Genomic DNA, 16128 nt, shown 5'->3' on the forward strand with positions numbered 1-16128 from the left:
CAAAGTGACAGAGTCTTCAGAACACAGAGGACCAGTTTTCTAGGGAGAGGTGAAGAGTGGATGTTATACTAGACCAGAGACATGAAGCATTTTTCTCCATCTTAAGCAAAACGTTGTGATGAGTGAGAAGCCTGCTTCTCAACAGCTCAACTTTAAACCTGAAGGCTATAAATAACTCCTTTACTGCTGATAATCCCAACAGAATCATCCTGTAAGATTATTCATACCACTAAAGCCAACTCAAGATCGAAGGTTTCCTCTTGAAACACCAGTTACACTCCTCAAGGTCTATACAGCATTATGTTTATCAAACACAGCAGCAGTAACTAAATTAAATTGATAAGGTGGTAAGCAGCCTTGTGCAGAGGAAAGGGGGAACGGTGGCTTATTCACTGACAGCAGCAACTACAAGAGCTAAAGACAACACTACTAAAAACCATTCACATGCAGGATTGGAAGACACTGTGTTCCAAACTATCTAGTTCTTACAATCTTCCTGTATTTAATTAGAAGAGTATCAAAGTTTCCTGTGTTAAACTATGCTTGTGCTTTGTTTGCTTTTACAATAAGAGCTGTGTTGTTAAGGAATTCACACCAGCATGGCAATACTGGTGCTAAATCCTCCAGCAGCCATGAAGGCAGAAACCATCCCCTGCCGCCCGAGAAAGGCTCTAGGTCTCCGCAGTGCCCCTTGAATGCAGCCTCGGGCACAAAATTATGGTCAGGCTGAGTCAGGAGAAAGGCCAGGGGAGTGTGATGGAGAATAAAACTTAAGTCACAATCTGCTTTTCCTGTTTTTTAAACTTCACTCTTTTATAACTTACACTCAGAGATTTTCCAAAATAACACTCAATTTTTATCTCACTTCTAATAACTAATAACAGAGAGGTTCTCTTATACAAAGACTTTTTGACTTCCCACTAACATGATTATACATTCAGAGAAGTCCAAGATCTTAGCACTATTATTGTCAAAGAAAACAAATGCTGAGTTGTTAAACAAATAATTCTAAACTATAATTGCAAACACCAACTTTGAACATAACCAGCTGCCAAATAGAACTTCATCAATATTTATAGCATGACATCAGTCTGAATTGTACTTATCAGCTATTTCAGCACCTAAGAAAGGAACAGGAAGCTAATTTTCAAAAATCTGTTTTATATTCAACGATTTTTTTTTCAATCTTCAAAGAAATGAAGCAATACACTCATTTTTTTGGCTAATTTTTAAATTTAAGAACACAATGCAAGTTATTACTGATACAATGCTAGTCCTCAACACTGCAATCTTTGCTGAACATGTTTAGTTAGTACTACTGAATTCGGAACTATTTGCAAGAAGAGCTTCAGACCTGCTCAACTATGTGTGAGGTCAAGGCACTAAATTTTCAGTCTTCTGGCACAGAAGAGTTCATACACGTTCTAATTTCCCCTGAAAGTGGTATGCAAAAGAAAAGTAACCTAGCTTTACTATTGCGACCAAAAACATAAAAGTCTGCTTTTAGGCCACCTACGTGAACTCTTGAAATTTCCTCCTACTTTTGAATGTTCTTCACTTATATGTTACTTTTTGTTCATGCTTCATTAAATCTGAAAACGCAGTAACACGAATTCTCAATTATTTTTGTCCAAACTTCATAAGACATAAGTTACTTAAAATTTATTTACATATCCAGTTGTGGCAGAGGTGAGATAAGCTCATACACACATCCATACACAAGGAAGTGCCAGTTTATCTAGTTACCTTCAACTGGTGAAAGCAACATTACCAGCATTGGTTAAGTACAAGGTTAGAGCTGGAGAGGGAATGGACTAATTATGTCGCTGTATTCTTGCCCTCGGGCCACCACATTGTAACACTGTCAGGGGCGTTTTCCTTCGCTTATTAGACAATGTTAAAATTACTTGATACAATGGGACTTCTATCTCTTTTCTCCATAGTCTAACTTAGTTTTCAATCAACAGGAAGTTTCTCTCAATATGAATCTGTTTTCCGCAATACATAAATTGCCAGGGACAGGGAAGAGAAAGTTGGACTTTGAATATGAAAAAACCACAGGAGTTAACTTCCAACAAATGAGAGTATTATCAGCCAGTTTTGCTTGTGTCTCTGAATACTCTGAAAATGTAAAAGACCAAGCAAAGAAAATTATAGACAGCTAATCTACGGCAACTATGGAGTTTAAAAAATGTGTCAAAAAGCCTGGCTCTGCAATGAAACACATCTTCTCCCTTTCAAGTACCATTTAGCAAAGTGAGTGCCATCAGAAACATAGGCAACTTCCCCATAGTTTTTATTAAATAAAACAGAAACATGGAACACCAGCTAAAATCTACACCTGTTCTTCAGGCTGTCACCACACCAGCTGCAGAAAGTAGATGAGCAGATCCTGAAGCACCCAAACATTTATCCAAGCAAAAAGCACAGCTATAATAAGAAAAACTCGATTTTAGCTTTATTATCCCACTTTGCCTTGAAGGGCTAGGAAAAACATGAGCTGAGTCTGTATGAAATCACCACAAAAAAGACACTTGCTATGAGGGCCAGGGAAATACTACAGTATTATAGAGAATAGTACAGACAAGATCCATTTTAAACATGAGGATCCATTTCAAACGTGAGAAAATATTAAGCATTGGATTTTTTTGTAGCGTCAATGAAAAATGGGATGAATCTTAACAGTCACAAATAAGCACTGTGACTTGACTCTCATTTTTTTTCTCTTCAAAAGACTCATCTGCATTTTAAATGCAAGAATAGGCACCTGATACAATGCACTCAAACCAGATAATACAGAATCTCAGCCATTTGACAAACAAAAGTACTAAAAATTAAATTTTAAACAAATTTACCTCAGAACCCAAATACATGTGGAAGAATAAGAATTTAAATTACAATGGTTGTAAAATATTCTGCATAGACACACATTTGTGCCAAAGCACTCTTTTTTTAGCTTCTTACTTGAAGCAGTTAAGTGGAACTTTAAAAACAAACAAACGAAAACTCCAAAATAAAATCCCAAACATAGTTATCAGAGTAAACAAATTCCCAACACAGAGTGAAACTGCTGTATTGACAGCAATGTAAGAATGCTGTTACAATAACACTAATACATCCAGGAAAAAATCTCAATACATAAAAATCCCAGAGAGGGTCACAAAGAAAGATACTAAGCCCCATAAAAGTAGCTGAAAATGCTTTAAAGCAACTATTTAGAGCAATATCTATTATGGCTTTCTTTCTTAAAGGGATTTGGAGCTGCTTCAGATCAAAGATGGATGATGGATTCTGGAGTTAAGTACATTTTGGTCTTTGTAAGAAGCTGGAGTGAGGGGACACATTTCCTTCCTCTATCTCACAGGCAAATTTTTAAAATCAAAACATTATCCTAACACTTTTCCCCAAATTCCTCATCACTCCTCATGCTAGTTGCACCCTCTAATATTATTAACTTATGGTTTCTCAAGTCACAGTGTGCAAGCAACAGAAACCTCAGAGATTTGAAATAGTGTTTCACTGTAATGATGAAGTGAATGTATAGGTGATTTAATCTTCTACAAAAAACTAACTTCTGGAGAAGCTTTTAAATCATTAAGTTACTGTACTGCTGTATAAAAAGCAGAATATACTGTCAGCTGTAATAAGAAAATAAAATGTACTCTCTGGCATTTTCATCTTCTCCAGAAAGAGACATTGGATTGTTTCTAATGATCCCCGAATACCCCAGAAGAGAGTTAGAAGGTTCTCAAATGTCCAGGAGAAGAGCTGGACAAACTGGGTCTCTTCAGCTCCTAAGACACAGAAGTTGATAACTAGAGGACACTGACACCAATGCACTGAGTAATTTGTATCTCTTGGCTGTAAGAAGCAGCGAGACGAGAGGACCTACTCCCATTATTATTGGTGGATCACCCTAAGGCCAAAATATATTTAGTCCACAGTAGACTGCCAAGTCCCTGAAGAGTTCCTTCTACTCCCCAGAGGTGGTTTCCTATCTTTCCTGCCACTCAGTGGTACTGTCAGAACAGTACCTATGCAGAGAAGTCACAGGCCCAGTGAAGTCGGCAATGAGATTGCCATGGAGCAGCCCAGGAGTTTCGTAGTTCTGACCATGTGGAGACCTATTGCACCAGTCCTAAAACCAGACCAGCAAACACCTTTCCAAACATTCAGCTTCTGGATTTAAAATCATACACTCAATTTAACTAGTGAAACTCTCTCACAAAGTCTGCTTTTGCCACAGGAACAACACATTAGCGAACTGCAGGTACAACCACTGTTTGTGTAAGAAAATAAGAGGGACTTGAGTAGGGAAAAAACAATCTGCGACCCTAGGATACAAAGTGATCAGAGGAACAGGAAGAAGCATTTCCAACTAGCAAAATAAAGGCTAGAATCTGAAAAATCTTCAAACCTAACAGAAGAAGGCCAACAGTATTTGCAAAAACTATGCTCTCTGTAGAATACTACCAAATCAAAGGGCATAAGTTTCTCCTGTTGCAGAACAGACTTTACTAATGAAAAACCCAATACACTACTGAAAAACTCTGTCAGGTTGTTTTTCTTTACAGCACTTTTTATGACACAGTCAAGAGTCATGACAAAGTTATAGAAATTAAATACAAGTAAAAACATCAATGACTTTTACTTCATTACTCATTTAGATGGATTAGAGGACTTCCCCTCACACAAGCAACATGATATTACTGTATTACCTTTTGACTAATCCTCTGTCAGGCTATCTAAAATTATCAACTCTTTGTTTTGCAACTTTGCTTCTTATCCTTTCATCCGCTAATTAGCTTTCCAGCCTCCCATCTTCTGTCTAACACAGTCAAAATATATCAACCTCCAGGTTATTTTTCACACATTTGTTCTGACCAGTATCCTGTAGCACACAGCACAAGTGCTGCCTTATGATACCTCCCCTTTCTCCCGACAAGCAGGATGTTGCTCCACTGACTCAAAAGCTAAACTGGCTAAGAGCTGCTTTCAGATCCATTTTACTCTTTAAGTAGATATTTTAAAAAATTTAAACAGTGCAAGTCTGGGATAGAACATTAACTTTCTTCCCAGATTTTCTCACAGAGGAACTATTGTGTTTTTTTCTAATCCACAGACATTAAATCAGGAAATACATGCACGATATCCAATTTCAGAACTACTAAAGCTGGCAGGGCCCAGAAACGCAATCCGTACTGACTAGCTGAAACTGGAAAAGGTCATCTCCATAGCTCACTACATGGTAAACACGGAGAACATCCAAACTCCAGCCACAACCCTTACACTGATGAAAACTTAAAAACCTCAGAACATTCCCCTACAACACGATGCAAACCATAATAAGTGCAAAAACACCCTCTCCCTCTAACCGCTATAAGAAGGCAAAGGGAAAAAATAACTTTAACGTACTCGCTGCCTACTGCTCTAAAGGAAAAAAAACAAGTGACACCAACGCCTTGAGCAAAGCATGTTTACTTCCCTAAAAAAATAAAAAATAAAAGTGGCATGAACAAAAACAAAGAAGGCGTGAACAGAAGAGAAATGTAAGGAAGTATAAGTTTTACGTCCGCTGAAAAGGACAGGGAACAGCAATCAGAATATCCTGATTACTCTCACCCCGGTCACCTCGCAAGCAGAAATACCATCAGGCAACTACTTGTCTGACAGTGACAGCTGGCCCAAGTACCAAAAGTGCCCCTATTTTTATTAGCAGATAGTAGCCAAAAGTTTAGAAATTAACATGAATTCTTCAGTCTATATTCCACACTGTTTGCTGAAAGAACAAGCGACCTTAGCATCTACATTTTATCTGAAAATGGAGAAAGACAGCAAATGCTAAGCTAAGGAAAACTGTTAGCAAGAATATATGTGTTTTCCTACCACAACTGGTGAAACTGTTAGAAATGCATGTTACCGTTTGCTCAACATCTCTGCGCTAGGTTTTTGCGACTAGAACTGAAGACTGACATTCCCTTGCTATTCTTTCCCTAAGACAGTGAAACATTTAATGATTAAAAATTCTGAAAATGCTAGAAACAGATCATTAAAAGCAAATACAGAGCAAATACATTATATAAGCACTGAGGTGACAGAAAACTTTTAGCTTTAAAGAAAACCAATGGTACATATGTGCTAGTATCAGGACTTCCCTCCTGTATCTATGTGCTAAACATGCTTAATTTATCCTGTGAAAACAAACAATGCCATCTCTTCACAAAAACACATTTACTGACCCAGATTACACACAGGTTAAGGCTGAGTGAAAAATAAAAATTGATGATAAAGAAGTGAATAGCTGTAAGATGCTAGGAATGCTTTAAGTAGAAGTATTGCAGAATTCGTGAATCTAATAGCAGCACTAAGAGCAATGACAGAGGAAAGCCATTGCAAAGAAACTGGAAAATGACTGTTAGTTGTTATTACAGCACAAAGCAGACAATATCTATGCATAAAAAGATTTCCAAGAAAATAAACACAATAATGGCAATGAGTGACTAGAACAGACTCTGCATCCAAGCATTTTGCAGAAAATGGAGAACAGAGTAACCAAACCATTAAGGAGACTATTAATAAACTCATTTAAGTCAATAACTAAGCTTCTTAGACTTATTCTATGATCTTCAGTTCATACTGCTTAATTGTAAATCCAATCTCTTCTGTGAGCAGAAATACACCAGCTTTACCAGAGGGAAAAGAAAAAAAACACACAAAACCCCAAGAGAACAAACCCCATTTAAACATATTTTCACGTTACTAATTTTATAGCAGTCCTTCAATTCTTTTCATCATTCTGGCTGCAGCCACTCATCCCACTGTTCTAGATGCAGCTATCTCTACATACTATTTTTATTATGCATTACTTCTGCAAAAAAAAAAAAAATCTAAATTTCTTACTTGCTATGACAGTATTCAGATGTAAGGCAAAATATGCTACCTCAGAGCTACACAAAATTCTCTCCTGAAGCTTCCTCCTCTGAAGTCATCCTCCAACATCAAGTTCTAATGATGAAATAAGCATCACCAAGCAAAGCCATGACACACACTCAACCTAAATGTTTTATTGGACTATTCAATCACACAAACTCTGGGAGACTAAGCTTTGTCAAGACTTTTACGTCCAAACATTTTAACTTATTATTTAAAAGAAAGTGCAGATCTCTAGCTAAATTTGCAGGTATACAGAAACTGGAGTAATGCATTGATTCAAAAGTCTGCCTAATCAAGAGAGACTGACTGGTTTATTACTACATTTTTACCAGGACTACTATATTACAGGATTCATTGATTCCCTTTAAGCATCCCAATAACGTTTTGCCCATCAGCACATATATGTATAGCTAAACAAGATAAAAGTAAACGTATAATGATGACCTCACCTACTCTCTGCTAAGACAGATGTACCTGTACCTTACCGCCCAAAAACCTCACAGCAGAAAATCTAACACACAGCTAACACCTCTCTGGGTCCCTTCCCCCATCTCCAGCCTCAGCTCTTTGCGGGGTGATTTCTTCTCTGAGGAATTGCCTAGTTACATCTGCAACTCAGTTAAACTCAGGTGATAAGTCACCCTTGCAAACCCCTCCCCTGAGATACATCTACCCAGCAGACCCCGCACCAGCCACGGCTCATGAAGAAAAACTGGAGATTATTTTATAATTCGGGGCCTTGGGGTAACGTAGCAGATGAGAGCATTCACTCACATCTCAACCGCGCGCATTCCAAGGAATCTGCATCCTTAGAGAGTCTCCACAGGAGAAGAGGGCATTGCTGAGCAACTTCAGTATGGACAAGCTAACTACAAAGCTGCTTGAACTTGTGTACATATTTAATGACCCTATGAATCAAAGTTATCGCTTGCAGCAGGAACTAATTTCCAAAATCCATTCATATGGATAGCGATTTTACTGTAAAACACTAGGCAAAATAGACCTTTCAAATACAGAGCTGTACAACCCCCAAAGACCTACACACAATTTTGCAGGAAAAGTCACAGTTTTTGTAGAGGTTGTCAACGTGACACTGAACTCTAGCGAGTCACGATTCAAAAATAGTAATTAATGGCTTGTAAAAACAACAAAAAGAGCCAACTTTACAAAGAGATATTTTAACAAATGTTCATGAGGTTAGTGAAACGTTACCATGGAAAAACAAGTACTGTTTACAGCAGTAAGGATCTCCACTTTAGCTAGGAAAACACTTTGTTGAGTCTTCGGTTTATTCAACAAGCCTCAGCTGTATGCTGTAGTAGATCCTCCTACATGCACTTTCGTAAAGCAGATCTGAGCTTGCAAGATACCACGCTGCAAGCAGCGCTTATCCACAGCCAGTGAAGCGTCTCCAGAAACAAACATTCCCTCATTTTGCTACAAACAGCTGGGGAAACTTTTTTACCCCCCTGGGACACATCTCTAAACACGGCCACTCTTCCCACCCACCATCACATATACACACACACACACATTTTAACCAGCATCACGTTCCACTCATCCAGCGCGGTTTGCAGCGGTACCAACGCAACCTCGGCTCTGTCCCCACACTACAGCACTTTTTTTTCCCCATCCACACAAGGGCTCCTCGGAGTCTTTCCGCCGCTGTACCTCCTGCCCGGCCTGGGCGATCCGGCGGCTCTTCCCCGGGGCCCTGCGCGGAGCCGGAGGGGGCGGCGGGGGGCACCGGGGCGCAGCCGCGGCCGCACGTGAGGCGAGGAGGGGGCAGCGCTCGCCCGGCTGTGCCCCGGGACAGGCACTCGGCGGGGTCGGGGAGGGAGCAGCGGCCGCGCCGCCGCCGCCGGGGCAGCGCCCTTGAGCCGCCGCCGCTCGGGGCCCCTCCCGCCGGCCCGGCCCCCCCGTCCCTCCCCCGCCCCGCGGCACCGCGGCCCGGCGCCAGAGGCCCCTCAGAGGCGGCGCGAGGGTCCGCAGGGCGGGAAAGGCTGCCAGGGAGTCCTGCGGCGGGAGTTGGGAGCGGGGATGGGGGATAGGTGGGGGGCCCGTCCCGCACTCACCGCCGAGGCGCCGCCGCGGTGCGCTGAGCCCCCGTTCTTCTCAGTGCCGGAGGCGGCTCCGCCCGCCCGGGAAACACGAACCCCAGGAAGCAAAAGGCGAAGAAGCTGCGAAAAGCGTCCCCCCCCCTCCGCCGACGCCGCCAAAAAAACACCACCGGGGGGGGAAAAAAAAAAAAAACCAAAACCAAACTTTCCTCGCCGCCGTCTCTCCCTCCCCCGAGGAGCACGAACCCAAACACACCGGGACACGCCCCCGCACCGCCCCTCGCACCGCCCATTGGACGGCGCCCCGCCGATCCTCGCGCTGATTGGTCGTTCTGCCTGCTCGTCTTCTCCTTCCGCTCCCCTTTCCGCCCCTTCACACTGCCCATTGGGAAGAGTCTGGGGGATCTCTCCGCCCATTAGCCGGGGTGCACGTCAATCATAGCGGTGCCCCGCCTCTCAGCGCTTTTGATTGGGTTCTTGCGTCACTACACGCTCACTGATTGGTTGCAATTGCTGGCTGTCACCGGTTAGCGTTGCCCCCCTTCACATCCCTCACTGGCTCCCGCCCCTTCTTCCTCTGCCAGTTGGCTGCGAGATTTGCCCCTTAAATGGGGCACTTGCTCGCTCGCTTCTACTCGTCCCGCCCTTCCGCCCTACGGATTGGGCTGTGGGTCGCACCCTCCGACTCCATTAGAGAAGGAATGTGCCCGTTACACCGTAACAGCGCGGAGACCCGCCCACCGAGCCGCGCTTCTTGGCGGCCCCTGGGACCCTCGGCAGCCGACACCAGGTTACGTCACTTTGTGCACTCATTTGACGGCCGCACGGGCGGGGCGCCGTGATGGGCACAGGCGACAAGCGGGTATGGCCGTGGCCGTGGCCGCTCAGCGGCGCCGCTACACGGCACCGACGCCACACAGCTCGCCATCCCCAGCATCATCTCCGCTTCACCCCGCCCCCCCACGTCCACGCGAGGCAGCTATTGGGTAGGATAGGTGTCAGTTGTGCAGCTCGCGAAGCTCATTGGCCGGAAGCCGACGCCTGCGCAGCCAACCGGCGACCGCCCCCCGATGTCACCCGCCGGATGACACAGCAACCGTGGGCTGGGGGTGGGGAAAGGCAAGGACTGTGCCCTTGATTGGTTGATCTCGCTGTCAATCTCCTTGGAAGGGGGGGGCGGTGGGCGGGGTGATGGCGCGTGCCCGCCGCGCCCCACGTGGCCCGGACAGCTGTGCACGTGACGGGGGCCTGCCACCGGGAAAGCTTATGGAAAAGGGAGTTGCGGTGGCTACGGCATCATTCCTAAATGTAATTGTTACCAATACACGCTGATGTTTGTTATCCGTAGAGTGGGCCGAGGCAGAAACAGGGCCTCGGGGAATCGGTAGGAGGCTGAGGCAGGAGCGGGCGCGGGACGCTTTCCCGGGAGGTGGAATGAAGGGGATGAACAGCGTTAGCCCTGGACTGCAGAGCAGGTGTGGGGCAGCACTGCCGGATAGCAGAACGGCAAGGACAAAATGGGAGCTGCAGAAGCCGGGCCTGCATGGCACAAAGGATTAGCAGAGCAGAAGAGCAGGGTCAGAGGAGCATTGAAATCTCCAAAACTGACAGGGAACGCACTCAGGGGGATACACTGATAACAGAAACACGTGAAGGATAAACTGGGAGCAAGACTTGTAACTAATTTCTTGCTCATTCTCATTCTCCATATTTGAAAGCTGCTGTTCCATTGATGAGTGCCACTTCCTGAGGGCCAGGGCTGCAAGCCAGTGCCATGTTTCCATTTCATCTCCTCGGGAGAATCCTGTTGCAACCTGATCAGGAAAACCGTGGAGCAGCTGAACAGAGAACTCTAAGATGTGATCTGTCTGTCACCTTAGTGAACAGGTCTGTGGGTGTTCAGTGAAAACATGCTCTTGCCTTGGGAGAACCCCAGAGCCCTTCACAGGTTAGCCAGCAGCAGGAGGGACAGCTGGCAGCACAGCAAAGCCATGTGTGCTGGGGGCACAGAGAGCAGACAAGACCCCTGAGAAGTCAGGCTGCGCAAGTCAGTAAAGAGCAGCGAACATTTTGATACCATTCAGTAATGGTAATTGATTTTTACATTGATTGGTGGGAAACGAGCCCCATTAATATGAATAACATTTCATACTGGATATGCACATACTTGTTACTGTGGTGCTGTAAGGAATACAAAAGGCTCTGTATAAATCAATATGAATTAGTAATACAGCTTTTGGATGCACTCTGCCTCTCTTCCTCGTTGTTTATTCCATGTGTGGGAACTGTCTGTATCCTGCCTGTCCACATGTATTTTTCACGTCATAAGCAGAAATCACTAGTAGTGTACCAGGAATACAGGTGGCACGCTTTGGGAGAGAAGGATCTGTCCAAGATGCTGACCTTGTCTTTGCCATAAGCAAAAAAATAATAAAGTAATTTCCCTCTTTAAATTCTCTTTCCCCTTATTGGTGTTCTTTTGTGAGTGTTCCTTCCTATGTTTTGCTCAGGGTTTTGGTGTGCATGTAGCAGGTGAAGGAATATGATTTATTTTGCATAAGCCTAGGGAACCAGATATTTTCATTTTGGAGGAGCAAAAGAAAGCACTCTCCGTTATCACTGTAGTATCACACTACAAAACAAATTTGAACTGTAGAAAGCAAGCAGATGTTGTTGGTCTGAAGTTACAGTGGATGACTCGGGAATTCCCACCCAGGTTCACCTGTGGATTTGGAAGGAATCACAGCTCCCAGATAGGTTCTGATTCTCATAAATTCCGAATGCTTAGGAACAAAACAGATCTTCCTGTTTTTTTCATGCCTGCCAACTACCAGCCCTATCCAAAAATGGGACCAAGCTGGACAGTGACAGTGCATTTTTTCATCCACTGGGTGTCAGTGTTATACTACCACTGTGGTGCCTTTCCAGGTACTGGGAAATGTTGGATTTCTTTGGGGTGAAAGTCTTTCCTTTCTGAGAGAAAAGTGATGAGAAAAACCATTATTGCTTTGGGGCGTGGTCTCGCTGTGGTATGACTGTGCCCTCTGGCTCCTGTAGAAACAGGCTGGGCCCTGCCTGCAGACATCCCAAGTATCAACCTCACACAGGCTGCAGCCAGAGAGACAGACAAACTTAGAGTTGGGGTCAATTCCACAGCCTTTTGACTCTCAGGTTATGAAAATGCAGCACCTCTTCTTTTTTAAAATTATTTCTTATAAATACTGCATCTGACAGAGATACAGTCCAGAAAAAGCCTGCATGAAAGTACTTCTCTGAACAAAGTGTGCTTCCAGACTGGGACAATTCTGGATGCGGAAACAAGGGAGGACAAGAATTTAGCTTAGATATTTGGAATTTGTAGTCAGGGTTTTTGAGATCTGACACTGGTTTATTATTTCCAAAAGTGCCATTACATGATTTTTTATAGGCTCGCTAGGTTTTGAAATCAGTGTATCCAAATGAACTCTGGGTAGTCACTCAGTCACCAAAAACTGCTGATATCTTTAGAAAAGGTCTTTGCTTACCCTGTCTTTTTGTCTGCTTTGGATGCCCTAAGCAGCATCTGTCTCATGGACAGAAAGGAGCCAAGTACTTACCTGTAAGGTGATTAAGAGAAAGGTTACCTCTTGGAAAGCCACAGTCAAGCATGTGCTGATGCTCTTTATGGTGTCCTATGTTTAAGTATTTTCATACAAAATGTGACATTTAACGTATGATATAATGCTGTACTTAATGTGTGTCTAAAATGCAGTTGCCAGCACTGGAAAAGAAGATTTGCCATTGTTTAAAAGATGATTAAAAAAAAGTAATAAAACAATTGATGTTCTCTTTTTTTTATATAAACACAGGATGATTAGATTATGTTCTTACTTAGATCTTTCCCCTGGAAGCTTCTTTTTAATCCATCCTTTTCCTAGAAGACTTCAGGGAAGTTTCAGCAGGCATATGGCATCAATATACGAGGGGAATAAAACATAAATATTTACAGAGATTTTGATCCCGTTTAAATACCAATCATCCTTATTTAAAAATATTTATCCTAATAATTACTTTCAGCAGAGACACCTGCTAAGGATTCAGCATTTCCTATTTCCTTCAATTGAGTGGTGAGAAGTTCTCAGCCATTCTTGTACATCCTTGATGGAACTTTTCAGGGAACAAGCAAGAAGGAGGAAGTAATACTTCATATGCCCGGGAGCTGTAAAAATTGGGAGAGAAAAAAGGAATTTATGTTTAAAATAGAGAAGAGCAGATTTCAACGCAATTATTTTTTCCTTTCTAAGCCACTCATAACAGCAAAGAAGAAACAAAAGAACAATTTAAGGAAAAAGAAAGTAATGAATACTAGAATTAAATAGCAAGAGGAAATTAGGGAGATGTCAGATGTAATTTTCAAATTTGTGTGTTGGTCACGTGATTAGTGCTCACATTCCTGCTTTACAAAAACCCATAAAAATATCTTTAATGACTTAATGCTCAGGACCTGAGCTTTAAGTCCCAGTCAGACACCTCCACATCTCTAACTGTTCTTAATATAGTAGGCTTATTTTGACATTACCTATTTTTATGTGTCATACCCAGGAAAGATATGCAGCTGCAATAGAAACAAGAGCAGTTTATGCGTGTCTTGGGTGAAGTGCTGAGCAGAAGTTTCAATTTGTTGTGCTGTCAAGCTCACATTATATTGTTGGAAGGAAAAGGGAGGAAGAATTTTGTCAGCCCACAGCTAAAGGGAAAAAATTGTTAATACGACGGCAGTGGTTTTAAATAGAGAATAATTCATAATGCTACTTCGTTTTCTTTTTCCTGGAGGCAAAATTAAAACAATGCTTCATTAACATTATTTGAAGTTATTTTAAATACAGCTATTTTCAGCAAAACAATGCTAATATGTGGAGGTTTTATAATGAAAAAAACAGACCATTAGGAAAATGTTTTGCAAAATATTGTAGTCTTTTATGCAGTCTCTTTTTGCCTTTTTTTTTCACTATGTTTAGTCCTGAAAGTGAACCAGCATGTGCATAGGAATTATCAGCTAGCAGTTTTGCTGAGGCTAGAAGTAGTGCAGCTCTTCAGACAAGATTTTAACTAACTTTTAACATTCCCATTCCACTGACTTGGTTGGACCTATGATACACCAATAGTAGCCTGTGCAGAACTGTTTTGAGTCCCCTTTATCTGAGTCTAAATGGAAACTAAAGTATTGGTAGGTGAAGGCAATTATAACATCATTTATGTCCCCATTTGTGTCACTCAGCTCCATCCCAACTGAAAAATCAGGTTTTGAAGAAAAAAGAGGACTGGGAACATTTCTGCCAGTTCCTTCTCTGTGCTGCAGAAGCTATGATACATATATATATATATATACACCCTTACTCTTGCAGAAGGGAAATACCACACAGGTAAGGATCAATACTGATGCTGGGGAAAGCTCCCACCTGTCCTTCTATAGCAAACTCTTATTAGGACAACAAGACCGCCTGATTATTTTCTGTTTCTTAAATTATTATTTTCTGGGAGTTGTATCTGTGTAGTAATTTAGGATGGCAGCTTTCCAAGGCTTTGCTGTGGTTCTAAATTAATTGAGTATGCTGTTTAATTTTTTAACTTGAGCTTTTTCCTCGTATTCAAAAGGGCTCCTGTTGTCCTTTATTATTAATGAGATCAAAGCAGGCAGAATGGCTGCCATTTCTCCTTAGTCTGGAAGTGAAACTATCCGTAGTAGAAAAGCACAGTGCTGTCTGCACTTGTCAGAAGCACTGAAAGCAATACCAGTGGCAAAGCGTCTGCCTTTCTTTGGTCTGGTGAGCTGGACACGGACAGTGAGCAGGAATAATGCTCTGCCAGAAAAGCAGATGAGGAAACAAGGATGGCACCTGCACAACGGGGGACAAGAGTTACTGTGGGATGGGGCAACAAACTGGGCAGAAAACCTGAGGGGAAAAATTCCTTTTCTAATATGTGGAAAATTGTGCCACCTCCAGGCAGCCCAGGTGAAAAAGAAAAAAAAAAAAAAAAAACCAAAAAAAACCCTGAGAAAACTTCCAAACCACAAAAGTTACTATCAATTTTGTTTAGGAATTTAAAGCTACAGGATGACTATTTGTCCTCTCATACACTCTGGAATGCAGTAGGATTATTCCCCCTTCATGGCTTCCTTCCCAAAGTTTCCAAAACTGGTGTTTCATGGAGAAGCATACGGTTACATTTTTATAAAAACCAAAACAACAAAAAACTCACCAGAAACCCCATGCATATCTGAGTTCTAACTGGACAGCTCTCTGACACTTGCAAAGGGGCCAGAGTCCAGGGTGGCAGGACGCGAGACTAATTGTGGAAGGGAGCATCATCAGTCAGAGAGATAGAGGAACAAACCTGCTGAAGGACAACATAAAACTGAGATTGGTACAAAAACGTGGTTACAGAATAAAGGTGATGGTGGGAAAAATGTGGGTATGTTACGTGGCAGGGGGTGGGAAGCTCTCTGGGAGGTTTCTCAGGCCATGGGCCAGCAGAAGGGCGCGTTCTGTCCTCTGATCCTCCTCATCTCCATCAGCTGCAGGGTCACCCTGGCCAAGACCCTGCAGAGAGAGCTGCCTGGGGAGCCAGAAGGGAGATGACGACAGCAGCGGGCTGTGAGTGCCAGGAGGAAGAGCTGCGAAGCAAAACGGCCCAGGGTCACTCTGTGTGAGGCGGTGTGAGCCCTGAGGAAGGCAGCAAGAGCTGTTCCCATGGTTTTGCCTCCAGCAGCTCGGGAACAAAGAGCAGCCACGCTGGGTGAGCCAGCTCTTTTTTCTTTGCTACTCAAAGCTGATTACTTGCAAACCCCATGACTCACTCACTGTCCCAGCTCTGCTTCTGCAACAGTTAGCAGCAAAGTCAACCCAGGTTTGTGAGAATGGCTTTCTGTGTCACCTCCTCAAGGGAAACCTGCCAGCAGCTTCTCTGTGGCTGCCCCGGGATCAGCTGCCGGGAGTTCAAGGTGGGGCTGCGTGGGCAAAGCCCTCAGGACCACGCCTGGGAACAATTACAGGACCTCCTGGTACTGGGAGATTTTGGACACACTGATAAATTGTGCGCAGGCACCACTGGAGAGAAAAGACTACAACAATATTTGGTCCACTGTCCTATTTTC

At 43.2% G+C, this 16128-nt stretch overlaps 1 protein-coding gene across 4 annotated transcripts in view; it reads right to left on the bottom strand.

Annotated features, from left to right (window-relative positions):
* TNRC6B (trinucleotide repeat containing adaptor 6B) overlaps nt 1-9200 on the bottom strand; it is a 128550-nt gene extending 119350 nt beyond the window's left edge. For 3 of the 4 annotated variants that reach the window (XM_033058365.2, XM_033058363.1, XM_033058364.2), the window contains exon 1: nt 9009-9200. The gene's annotated coding sequence lies outside the window, so the exon portion shown is untranslated. The remainder of the gene's footprint in view (nt 1-9008) is intronic. The other variant, XM_033058368.1, reaches the window with a different exon arrangement.
* Between the last annotated feature and the right edge of the window lie 6928 nt (nt 9201-16128).

This window comes from Catharus ustulatus, chromosome 4 (genome assembly GCF_009819885.2).
Source record: "Catharus ustulatus isolate bCatUst1 chromosome 4, bCatUst1.pri.v2, whole genome shotgun sequence".
NCBI lineage: Eukaryota > Metazoa > Chordata > Aves > Passeriformes > Turdidae > Catharus > Catharus ustulatus.